Genomic DNA, 12,900 nt, shown 5'->3' with positions numbered 1-12,900 from the left:
GAGCTCTTTATCACCCCATCCTTGGAACACCCTGTAAGAGAGCCTGGGCAAGGGCTTTGTCACATGTAACAGGGGTCTCTGATTTGGGGAGCACCACTGGCACCCCAAGACTGGCACACCAAGACAGAGGTGCTCTGCCTAGAGACCCCTCCTCTGAGGGGCTGGCAGTGCCATGGGAGAAGAATTAACAACTCTGGGGGAGAGAAGCACTGACCCTGTGGGGAGATAGCAAATATTAGAGAGAATTGCTGGATGGGGGGGGGGGGGGGGGGGAATGGCAGATCCAGGGGGTCAGGAGGGATGGCCAGGGACTCAGGGAAGTTGCTGGGTACAGGGGAAATGGGTGGCCAAGAAATGGGAGGCAAGGTCAGGTACTGGGGTTGGTTGTTATGGGCACTGGAGGTGCAACTGCAGGCACAGACAGTACTGGGAGGGATGCTACATGCTGGGGGGTGATGCTGGGTGCGGGTGGGCATAGCCAGGTGGCAGGGGGAGATGGTTGAATAGCGGGGGGACACCTCGATACCAGAGGAGCAATTACCGGGTACCGGAGGGGAACGGCCGGGTACCGCAAGGGACCGCCGGGTACCGGGGCGGAAGGCTGGGCCGGGGGCTGCCGCCCGGGGCGCGGGGCGGTCCGGAGGCGGGCACGGAGGCGGCCCCGCCCGGGAGGCCGTGCGGCGGAGGGGGAGCCAGCACCGGGCCCCCCCTGTACCGCTACGGCTCCCGCCTCCCTTCCGGCGGCGGCTCCTTCCCTGCGCCGGGGGCGGACGGGGCGCACCGGAGCCGCGCCGAGCCAGCCAGGTGGGTGCGGGGCCGGGCCGGGCCGGGCCCGCCGTGCCGCAGAGCCCGGGGGGGGCCGGGCACGGGCGCGGGGATCGGCCCGACGAGCCTCCCGGGGCCGCCGGCTTATGTAACGGGGCGGCGGCCGCGGAGCGGCGGGATGCGGCATGCGGGGCGGGATGCGGGGAGGGATGCAGGTGATGCGGGATGGGGAAAAGGATGCAGGTGATGCGGGTGCAAGATGCGGGGCTGAGCGGCGCGCCCCCGGACTGCCCGCCCGCAGATCTGGGGAGGGGGGACGCGCCGGTGTGGAGGGGTTGAGAGCAGAAAGTCTGTCACCCTCGGACTGTGCTTTGCACAGCCCCTCTAGCCCCTTCGTCCGGCAGGCCCAGAGTGGGGAGTGGGCAGGGAGAGGAGGAGACCTGCTCCCCCCGCCATCCCCTGTCTGCACCCGGGAGGCTCAGTGCACCCTTCTGCTCTGGGGAGCTCCTGGTACCTACCGGGCTCTTCCCATGCCTCCCCAGCACTGCCTCCCTCCTCCATCCTGTTCTCAGCACTTGAGTCCAGCTGCTCGTGGAGCATTTCACCTTCCTCTCCCCTGTCCCCTGGGATTAAACCACTCTCTCCTCTGCACTGTCCCTACGAGGTGCCTCCCAAACCCCACGCTCCAGCCCCTCTCCCTGCTGTGCCCCCATCACTGAGGCTGCAGCACACGGGCAGGTGGCTGCCGTGATCCAGGCCTGGCAGCACACGGTGGCACTGCTGCCCGCATGGCACGAGCGTGACCGGGCAGCCGCTGCCCGAGGCAGGCAGAGTGGTGAGTCAGAGTGGCAAAGCAAGGCTGGCACCTTCACTCAGAACAGGGCTCATGGCTCAGGGCTTCTCCATGCAACCAGCAGTGGCAGCTGCTGGCTGGGGCTGGTGAAGGAACTGTGACTGGTTAAGGAATTGGAGCTGGCGAAGGAAGCAGAGCGATTCAAGTCAAACTGAGGTGCTGGGTTGGGCAAATAGAGGATGAGGAAGGGCCATGGACTCAGGATGCAGAGGAGTGTCCTCCCTGCCAAACCTGTCCTTGTCCACCTGAGGCTGCCACGACAAGCTCCAGCATGGAAACAGGGAGCTCAGTCCCCATCCAGCAACACTGCTCCTGGTGTCTGACCCTTACTGTCCTGGGGAAACTGGAGACAGATCAACTGAGACAAATTGGCACAGAAAAATGTCTCAAAGTCTCCCTTGGCTGTGGGCCGAGTGTTGGTTTCTTCAATTGCCTTGCATGATGACATTAGTATTGAAATGACCCCAACTAGACAGAGCTCAAAACACCTCACAGCACTGGAGGATGATTGCGGTTCACGCCTTGGCTCTTCCCTGGGTTTCTGCAGAGACTGCTGCCAGACACAGCCCACTGGGCCTGGAGCTGACTGTGAGGAGCTGTATCAGGAGCCAAGGGGAGCCACGTTGAGTTGCCCAGAATGGTTTAAGCACCGGCACCAAGAGGTCCCAGGGCAGGTCTGGTACTGTGGGAAAACCCTCTGGGGAAGAGACAGTGACCACTGGCAGTGTGGCACATCTCTATTTTTGCCACTGGGCACCACTGTGCCCCCATGGCCCAGAGCTTGAGAGGTCTGATATGGCAGGTGGGCATGGTCACTGCAGCCCAGGCTGCTGCCTCTTCCACCAGCACTGAGCCCAAGCCCTTGGGTATCATGCACTGCCTGAACAGCCAGGGCTGGACCCAGAACAGGACCTTCCCAGCAGCCAGAGGATCTCTGCTCTCACCCACAGCCTCTGTGTGTTCCTGGCCAGACTTTCCCATTTGTTCTTGTGCCAGAATCATCCTCGAGTTTAAATGATCCTTCTCCCTCCCCGGTGTTTACTCGCCGGGTGTATTTATAGAGAGCAATCAGGCCTGCTCAGCCAGGGTAAACAAGCTGTGCTCCTGCGGGCTGCTCTCGCGTGAGCGCTCTCTGCTCACTCGTCCCAGGAGCTTTCCTCTCCGCCTCTCCTGGTCCCATGGAGCCTTCCTGGCTGCAGAGACCCAGACCATCTTCCTCATTCAGCTGTGGGCTCTCCAAGCTGTGCCCCCAGGCACCAGTGTCTCACTAGGTCATCCAGTACTTCACCAGGAGCCACTGTCACTTTTACGGTGTTGTTCTGCACTACAGGTCCCTGCTCCTCCTGTGCACAGCCAGGCCATCATGTCCATCCCTCCCTAGCTGGTGTCACCAGCTCCTACTGTGACACTCACCAGAGGCTCAGAAACTTACTCGTCCCAGTCAAATCCCAGAGCCCCATGACAATGTGACCCAGACCTGCCCTGTCCTGTGGCAAGATGAAGTGTGCAAGAGGTATTGAGGTGTTTGAGGCTAAGGATCTGCTTTTTGAAGGCAAGGCAGGTCAGCTCAGGTACAGGACCCCAGCTGGGGGCTCTGGGGGCTGCCCAGTGCAATGTGACACCCCAATCCCTTTACATCCCTGCGTGAGGGCCGGGACAGTGCACTGCTGGCAGATACTTTCCCCAAGCATCGCGAGTCTGACCCTTCCTTCTCACCTGGTTCTCAGACACAAAGCTGATGCCAGACCCAAGACAGGTCCCAAGAGCATCTCCCTTAGGCAGTGGAAGTGCTTTGAGATGTTTGCCCTGAGTTTGTCATCCTGTGCACCCCTCTACTCCCCTTCCCCAGTCCACCCTCCTTCCAGACATTTGGACAAGCTCAGCTGTTCAAGCAGGGTGCCAAGAGCTGGAGGTGCCAAAGCACGAGAGCTGTGTACTCACTAATGATCTCATCTTAAGTTTTCCCTGGATACTGTCTTGTGTCCAGACCTCAGCTAGATCAAAACAACTCTGCCAGCTCCTGGGGGCACCTCTATCCCTGGAGCTGGGGATGTTCTGGCACATCACCCTGCTCTTCTCTTCCCTGTCCTCTGTGTTTGGCTGCAGTTGGTGTCTCGTTGCTTGGACAGACAGACAGATTGAGCTAGTGCAGCTGTCCAGGTGAGATGCATCTTTGTGGTACTGGGAGGCTCTGCCCATTGCAAAGGGGGAAAAAAACAACTTTGGTCTGGCTCAAATAAAAAATACCCTACAGGGATTGGAGCAGAACCACCCAAGACTCTCTGCGTTCTCTCAGGTACCTGGGCAGGGGGTCCCTGCTCTTTCCACCCTCTGGGTTTTCATCAAATATCTCCTGATTTGCTACCCCAGGCCATGGCCAGCAGAGCCAAATTGATTCTGTTCCAGCCCAGCTGTCTCCTTGGCACTGGGCTGTCTGGAAACTAGACGCCCCCAGGCGCACATCCCTGCAGCACTCTGCAGCCCATGTTACCCCGCTCCAGAGCCTTCCTATATCCCAAAGGAGGCAGCAGTTGTCCCCAGCAAAGGTCACCTTCATGCTGCTTCTGAGCCCTTTCCAGGCTGAGCTTTTAGCACTGCATTTCCCAGGGAAGCATTTGCCATTCTGGGGTCTCCTTGGGGGTCTCACTGGGGATCCTTTGCCTCTTTCCCACAGCCAACCTTACCAAACCCTGTTCCCAGGGACTGTCAGTGTCTCCTACTCCTGGGGTTGGAATGAGACATCCCTATTCTGTAATGCTTTTTAAAATGCAGGCTCCATCCATCCCAGTCCCTGCTCTTCCACAGCATCGGTGTTTGCCTTTGTTTCCCCCAACTCCCCTGGGTCATACATTTATCTCCAATTTGCCAAAGCCTCCCTCCTTTCCCCTGGTGGAGGAAAAGCCTTTGCTTGAAGTCAGGATGAATGTGTAACTTCCCCAGGAATCTGCTCCTCGAGTCACAGAGCAGAAATCACACTCGTGACACCCATCATGGTGACACCAGTCAGCCACACCACAGGGACAGACCACCCCAGAAACTGCCAGCATGGCACCCAGCACCCTGGTACCCAGGTCCCTGCACAGCCCCTTCCCAGGCCAGCATCCCCCAGGAGCACTCCCTGCATCTCCCCAGGCATCACAGGGGAATTTCAAGGACATTCAAGGAAGGGACAAGATCCCCAGACAGAAGTTTCCCGTGGTCCAGCAGAAGTGGGGAGCCCAGAGCGGCGTCAGGCTTTCTTCGATTGTCGAGTCTGAGCAGGGCTTTTGTTTGGCGGCTTGTTTTAACTTGCCATTATGTTCTCCAAAGAACAAATGTGCAAGCTAAGGATGGCAGAGTTAATGTGAAATTTTAAAACCCTCAAAGAGTTGAGAGCTCTCTAAATTTTTAATGAAGGCATCCAAACTGCCAGGTACCTGCAGAGATAGCCAGGAGCCCTCTACCAGCAGCAGAGTGGGTGTCCCTGATTTAGGACAGGACTAAAGACCCTGACAAGCTGCCACCTCCTGCAGCCTGTCACCCTCTGCACACCCCGCTGGGCTCCTATCTGCAGAGAGATGGTGGCTCTTGGCAGCAGGTTGCTCCCATCCTTGGAGGTTGAGATGTGGGGAGTACACAGACCCACCCTGGGCCCCCGGGTGGCAGAAAGGGCAGCAGGCAGTGGTGTGCTCTGTCCATCACCCATCAAGTGTATCCATTTTGTCAGCGCCATCCATTCCTGGAGCCCCTCCATGGTGCTGATCCTCTCACTGTCTGTGTCTCTGCAGGCCCTGCTCTCCCTGCGATGCTCAGCCACCCCCGTGAGGTCTCTGTCCCCCTGCGTTAGGTGCCGAAGCAGCAGACACCTGGTGCTTCACACACCAAGGTAGGCAGTGCCGTGGCTCTTGGGGAGCTGTGGGAACATCTCACTCCCCATGTTATGGGGGATGGATGGGGGGTGCAGAGGTACCACCTGGGGCCGCCTCAGCAGAGCCAGTAGTGTCACACAAGATGGGAGGGGTGTCTATCATGGGCGTCCTCGTGACACCTTAGTGCAGGGCAAGAGGCACCTGGACCGGCTCAAGACCAGGCAGAGGCCCCAGGAGTAAAGACCAGCTCAGATTCTGGACAGATGCTCGTCACAGTCCTGCCTGGGGACCATGGCAAGTGACAGTGACTGTGGAGCTGGCACAGGGACAGGAGGTTTTTTTCTTTCTTCTCCTTTTTTTTTTTCTTTTGAAAGCCCCCAGATGGGAAAGGTACGAGCCAAACCCCACTGAAAGCAGCCAAGAATGAATTTTCTGGCCCGAGCCCCAGCAGCTCTTGGAGCGTTGCCGTGCCCGTCCGGCGTCACGCCGCAGCGGAAACCCCGAGCGCAGGCAGGCTGGGGGAGGTCTCAGATGGGGTGGGCAGCGAGCCCCCCCACCCATCCCAGCTTCTCCCTGGTGTGGGGATCTCACCCCTCCCAATGTCCCAGTGTCCCAAGTCAGGGGCTGAATGTAGGCTCATCCTGCTCCCACCGAGCTGCAACTTGGCTGGAGCCCAGGCACCCAGATGTCCCCCTCCACGCTGCCATGGAGCCCCCCACTGTGCAGCCATCTGCTGCTGTTGGAGGACAGGGTGTCCCTGGTGTGGTGCCCCTCATCCAGCTCTGTTGCCCAGGGCATGGGGCATCTCATCTCCTAGACCTCCCCTCTCATGGGGGGTTTAGGATGAGCCATTCTCCCACAGAAGGCAGATGCTCTCCCAAAGCCAGGCTGGGAATTTGGGTAGAGCAGGGCCAGCCATCTGCCCTGCTCCTCTCATCCTCCCATTCCCCAGCCTTGGTGGTACAGAGAGGGGCTAAAGCACCCCAGTCTCTGCCCTTGACTCAGGAGCCCCAAAATGCTTTCAGGATCCAAAATCTTTGTCAGCATAAGGCTGAACCGCAGGGGAACAGTGCCCAGGGTCTCATTTTTTAGGATGTTTCAGTTGGAGGGTGGACAAGATGGGGGCTTCCGCTGCTCTGCTGTGATTTGGATGCCCAGCCTTGAGACAGTTATGCCCTTGTCCTTCACACCTTTTTTCTGTCAGGGAAATGAGGGTGGGTATAACCACTCTGACGCTTTCTGTGGGGAGCAGGTGCCCAAATCCCATCCTGACACAGAGCCAGGAAGAGGATCCTTGGGCATCCACTCCCCACACATCATGACCACCTCGGTCATGGTCATCGGTGCCTGCACAGGCCCTGCATGTCCCTGCCAGAGCAGCAAGGCTGGAAATCAGTATGTACACAGGCTAGGGCAATGGGGAGGCAGTGCAGGGGCTCAGGGGGGCTTTTGTCTGCTCTCCAAGCAGTGTGTGGTGTGCTGCACCCAGCTCTGCTCTGCACTGGCCCCTGCAGAGCTGCGGGTGTGCGTGCCTGCCATAAATATTGATGGGGTGGACTCGACGCAATTGTGCCTTTGTATGGGCGATTGGGATGTAAATGCTGTACCTGCTGTGTGGGCAGGGGAAGGCGTAGGTGATAGCACCGAGGCTGAATGCATAGTGGCTTTTCTACAGGGAGGTGGTATCCATCCTGTGTGTGATAGGGGGTTGAAAGCCGCCAGGTGAGTAAGCCCAGGGGTCATAAACCTGTTTGGGGAACTGGCCAGGCCTGCAGTGAGACTAAATCTTCTGGCTGAGACTGCAGTGAGCCACCACGGCTGCCACAGCCTGTCCCTGCACAGCCACACCAGGATAAACAGCGAGGGGCTGCAGTGCCTCTGTTTAATAATGCATGGCACAGAGGCACCGGACACACGCCGGGAGCTGGGAGCTGTGGGGATGAGGAGTCACCACTGCAGCACTCAAGTGGCAGAGTCCATCCCAGTGTCCTCCAGCATGCACATGTCCATCCCAACATCCCCTAGCGCTCATGGGACATGGACTCCTTGGGGCTCTAGGTGGCCTTGAGACTGGGACTGGGTGAGCAAAGCTCTGTGTCACAGGGCACAGAACAGTGGTGGCAAAGCCAAGGTGCTCAGCCGTGCAGTGGCTGATATCCCAGCAGCAGTGGATGCTTCTTAGCTGAAGCCTGGAGCTGACTCCCTGTCCCCTTGGGCACTCTCACTGGGAGATTCAGCCCCTTTATCACTCTCTCACACAAATGTAGGTGTAGATTGTCTTTTTGGGGAGTTCTGAAGTAGCACAGCACTGGGAGCACCCCTCTCTCTCCAGCATCCTCCTGGGACACCGCCATGCTGGGAACAGCTGGAAGCCATTGGCTTGGTCCTCTCCTCTCCCCATCCCTCCATCAGCCACAGCCTTCCTGGCTCGCACGCTGCTGTTGCCATGCCTGGGACGAGCAGGTGTGTGTGTGCTGGGGCCCTGCAGGCACCAGTTCACAACCAGCTCCTGTGAATAGCCCCGGGGACACGCACGTCCCTCATTGCGTGCGGTGCCGTGATCCGGCCCCACCGACCATCTGCTGCGGCAGCTCCTCGCCACCCACTCACTCCTCAGCCCACACTGCGCCCCACGGCACAGAGCCGGGCAGGGACGAGCTGGGGGTGCCCAGTGAAACCCCCACCCCACAAGAAGGGGGCAGACAAGTCTTCCTGAGGGATGGCGATGGGGTTGTGGTAGCAATGCAGACAGGTCCTCAGCGCTGATGCCGACGGGGCTGTGGTATTAATGCAGATGGACCCGTGAGGTGATGCAGGAGAGCAGGAAGAGCCGCAGTGTCAGCCTGGAGCCCCTCTGGCTGCAGGGGTGCAGTGCTGTGCCCATACAGAGCAGGGTACGGGGAGGGCAGCAGGAGCCTCCCCTAGCCAGCCAGTAAAGCCTAGAACCAGGGAGACCTTCAGGACATGGGGCCAGCAGAAGTTGTCCTGTGAGGGTGGCTTTGGCCCGTTTGCTTTGTCCCTCTCTGATCAGCACAGGGGCCCTGCCACCCCCAGTCTTTTTCCAACAGTGCAGCTCCCACAGTCAGGAGCATCACAGTGGAGCCGGGATTAAGCCATGGCAGCCCCAGGGCTCGTGGTGAGCTCCCAGCCAGCCCCACAGTGAGACCCACATTCACACCCCGTGTTTGCTGTGGGTGTGATAACAGGTGAGTGGGTGCTGGGGGGGCACCCACGTGTGCTGAGGGGGCTGTGACTTGCTGCAGAGGCAGAGCAGTGGCCCCGGCATCTGCTCTGAGCACCTCACACTCGCCCTGAACACAGTAAAAGGGTCCCTGTGGCGAGGGTACCCCTCACCTTGCAGTGTCACCACCAGGAGGGACAGCAGGGGCAGCAGGGGCTGTCCCTGCAGTCTGTTCTCAGCTGCTGCACTGGAGGGTCCATCTCCAGACTGATGCTTCAGCACGCTGGTGCCTGTCCCTGTCCCCGCCCGGTGCCAGCCCCAAGGGGCCAGGGCTGCTCTTCAGAGGCTGCAGCTGGTGCATGCTTTGTGCTGCCTCTTTCCCTTCTCCCCGCTGCTGTTTTTGTTTTGTTTAAGAGGCTGGGTTACGAATTTTAAACAGGCTCCTGAAAAACCCAATTACCTCCAGAAGACAACCTGATAAAAGCTGCCTAAGTGGCACTGTGGAAATCGCCTTGTGCAGCAGCTGAGGGAAAACCAACGTAACAAAGCCTTTGGAAATGGAGTTAACCACTTTTAATCCCTTGGTGCGATGAGAAGGACCAATAATTATTTTCTGCATAGTTGGGGGGGCAGGGGGATAAGTGAAATAACTGCCCTATGCTAATGGGTGGCAGCAGACTGGGCTGGCAGTGCTGCAGGGATGGGTGCAGGTATTCAGGCACCCGCTTCCCTCTGCCCGGGAGCTTTGCCCAGAGGCTGTGACCTTGCAGAGTCCCTGTCTGGCTGTGGGAGCTGGGGACAATGCTGATGGGCAGGTGCCACTCAGGCGTTGCTGGCGGCGGATGCTGTGGGCGATGTGACGGCACCAGCCAGCCCCGTGCCCTTTCCCTGGGCGCCAGCGTGGAGCCGAGCAAGGCAGTGCCAGGGCCCTGGCTCCTGCACTAGCTCCACCCCTGCTGTGCTGCCCCGGTGAGCCGGCACAGAGGCAACTTGCAGGACTTGTCGGTGCTGAGAGCTTCCTCCTCCATTTGGCCACGGCGCTGCCCTGTCCCTCCCATCCCTCCCTGTCCCTTCTCTTCCTGCCTCCCCAGGCAGCTCCAGGCAGTCACCCAGCAGGTGACACTGCCCAGGATGATACCAGGGAACAGCTGGTCCTAAAGAGTGCCTGTGCTGGGCACAAGCACCCCAAACACTGGCCAGAGGCAGTTCAGCTCTGGGACTATGGGGATCCCATGGGGCCATCCCTGTCCCAGGAGCAGGGGTGTCTGCAGGGGTATGAGGGGCAGGAGGATGGAGGCGATGCCCAGGGCTGGTGACAAGCCCCTGGCTGCTCTTCCCATGGGAGCCCAGCCAGCAGGGCAGAGTTGGGTGCCTGCCAGCCCGCCGGCTGCGGTTGCGCCGCCGGCACCGGCAGCTGGAGTGCCGGGGCGTTTGGCCTCAGCTCACATGAGCCTCGTGCTTCCCGCAGCAGCAGGGACGGGGGCTGCTTCGCCCACCTCCCCCTGGCCACCCTGCACCCCGCGTGGGGATAATGCTTGGGGACAGCACTCCAGGACACTGACTCCCAAGGAGGGCAAGCCCAACAGCACTGGACACTGGCACAAGGGATGTCCCTGCCAGCGTGGTCACAGCTCATACTGGGAGCAGTCCTCAGGCACACTGGGAGCTGCTGGGGGAGGATGTGCTTAATGAGTCGAGGCATCTCCAAAGATTGAAAGACTCAGGGACCCATCCCAGGAACAAAGGGAGGCGTTTGTCAGGCGCTGAGAGACGGGCTCGTTAATTCCTCCTGGCTGTCACACTTATCTGTAATGAATTTGTGCTCCGCTGTATTATTTTTAATACAATAGGAGCGGTGCCGCCCGCCCACCGCCCGGCTGCCGGGAGCGCTGACGTCAACACCCAGAGCAGGGCTGCCGCAGGACGGATGGATGGACAGACGGACGGGCCGAGCACAGGCCTGTCTTGCCGCCCACGTGCCTGTCCCGCCAGCTGCCAGCGGGCAGAGCAGGGCTGGGTACAAGGGCAGGAGGCATTTTTACTTTGGAGGTGGAAAGAGGAGTTGTTGGCCAATGCCGGGCTGAGGGCTTGGAGCTGATGGAGATGTGCTGCACCAGGGGGTATTTTTGGGAGCAGTGAGAGGGGGTGAACAAGAGGGCCGAGTCCTTGGTGTGTTGTCCCTGTGCTGAGACTTGTCCGTGGCAGCTGCCGTGCATCGAGGCAGGAGCACAGGGTGCACACAAACGGATCTGTCAGTGCTGTATCCCTGTGGAGGTGGTGCTTGCATGCCAGTTTTGGGCCCCCCAGCTGCAGGATGGCTCCCCACTGCTGCCCCACATCCTGCATCGCTCTCGACCTCCCTGCAGCAGCCCTGGCAGTGCGTAGGAGCATCTCCACAGCCCACACTACTGTGCTTGTGGGGGCAGCTGCAGCCTGTCCCAGCTCCCCACACCCTCCCAGGTGTAGGGGGTCCCTGAAAGGACCCCAGACTCAGACCCTCTCCAGCACTCTTCTGGGCCCCTGAAGGGCTGCTACTCCAGAGCCTCACCATTAAACATCAGTTATCCCAAAGCCCGGCTCCAAGCACCACTAATCTTATTTACACAGGGCTCGTCTTGTCTTTAATAACTCAGGGCTGGATTAATTAGGAGGCACCGGCTGCCCCTCTGCAGGGTGAGCACACACCGACCCTGTGCATCGGGATGAGGGTGGGAGATCTGTCCCTCAGTGCGGGGGAGGGAACACAGGAGGGGCTGCAGGAGACTGTCTCCCTTCAGGCAGGTGCAGGGGGGCCAAGTGGGGAGGTGCCCCCCATTTCCTGGACAGGAACCCCGTTCTGAATTGGGTCCTGAGCTCTGTGGGCATCACAGCCTCGATGCCATCGCGAAGGGGAGGGGGGCACGAAATGATTTATCAAGGACTTTATTTAAACTCCCGCAGCCATCCCACACCTCTGCAGAGGGGACCGGGTTGCTTTGGGTCAGGGTGCCGAGTGAGGAAGCAAGGAGGTGCGGGACTGGGGGGCAGCTGCGGCTGATTAATGAATGCCTCTTCTCGCCCGTTAATTGCCGCGGCGGTGAATCATTAACCCCGCGCAGGACACTCTTGCCCCGTCCCTCCGCCGCGGGAGCGCGGGGTGGTGACCAGCGTGGGGAGCCCGTCCACATCCTGCGGGGCTCCCCGGGACGTTTCCCTGGGGGTCGTGCGGCGTTTCCCGGGGGGGTCCCGCATCCTCCCGCCCCCGCGGGGGGCCGGTCCGTCGCTCCGGGCGGGCCCACGCGTGCCGCCGGGGGCGGGAGGGGGCCGGGCCGCGGCGGGGCGGGGCGGGGCGGAGCGGCGGCAGCGGCGAGCGGCGGCGGAGCCGGTGAGTGCCGGTGCTGAAGGGACAGCGCCGCCGCTGCGGCACCGGGCGGCCCCGGGCGGCGGGCGGGGCCCCGCGCCGCAGACACCGGGATGGGATGGGGTGGGGAGGGGGGTCCCCGCGGCACCGCGTCCCCTGCGCGACCCCCCCCCCCCCCGCGGGTCCCCCCCCCCCCCCTGCCCCCCCCCCCCCCGTCCACGGTGTCCCCTGCGCCCCCCGTGCGTGTCCTCCGGCTCCCGGGTTCCCCCCGCGTCTTCCCTGTACCTGCGCCCCTGTCGCGGAGCCCCACCAGGGTCCCGCACCCCGCTGCGGTCCCGGTGTCTCCCGCATGCCGGGTGTCCGCTGCGTCCCGTGTCCCCGCTGTCCCCCACCTTCCTGGCGCCCCCCTCCCCGTGTCCCCTGCGTCGCTGCAGCCCGTGCGGTGTCCCCGCACGGGTGTCACTGGTGTCCCGGTGCCTGCCGGTGTGCCCTGCGTCTGCTGTGTTTTCCCCGTGTTGCCCTTTTCCCTGCACCCCGCGATGTCCCCCACATATCCCGCTATCGCTGCACGACCCCCCGCCAGGCGGCCCCGGTGTTCCGATGCCCCCCGTGTCCCCTGCACCTTCCCTACGGCCCCGGTTTCCCGATGCTTTCCAGTGTTCCCTCATCCCCGGTGGCCCCTGAGCCCCCCACTGCGGTCCCGGGGCTCAGCACTGTGCCGCCTGGAGAAGCACCCCCCACCCCTTAGCCGCGGGGTGCCCCAGCGCTGGCAGCAACAAACTTCCCAGGGTCACAGCTCCTAGAGACCCTCCAGCCCCCTGGGGTCCCGGGTATCTGGGGTGGGGTAACTGCGATTCTGCGGCACTCTCTGGGCACATGCACACACACACACACACACACACACACACACACA

The 12,900-nt window shown here is 61.1% G+C and overlaps 1 protein-coding gene across 2 annotated transcripts in view; it reads left to right on the top strand.

Moving 5' to 3' along the window:
* Positions 1 to 691: 691 nt before the first annotated feature.
* Positions 692 to 12,900, top strand: part of CPLX2 (complexin 2) — a 15,846-nt gene continuing 3,637 nt past the window's right edge. Inside the window, exons 1-2 of one of the 2 annotated variants that reach the window (XM_027643147.1) lie at positions 692 to 804; positions 5,386 to 5,483. The gene's annotated coding sequence lies outside the window, so the exon portion shown is untranslated. Of the gene's footprint in view, positions 805 to 5,385; positions 5,484 to 11,960; positions 12,012 to 12,900 lie in introns of those variants that run through there. The other variant, XM_027643148.1, reaches the window with a different exon arrangement.

Source organism: Corapipo altera, unplaced genomic scaffold (genome assembly GCF_003945725.1).
Source record: "Corapipo altera isolate COAL_440 unplaced genomic scaffold, ASM394572v1 75, whole genome shotgun sequence".
Lineage (NCBI taxonomy): Eukaryota > Metazoa > Chordata > Aves > Passeriformes > Pipridae > Corapipo > Corapipo altera.
This window is presented reverse-complemented; position numbering and strand designations above follow the sequence as displayed.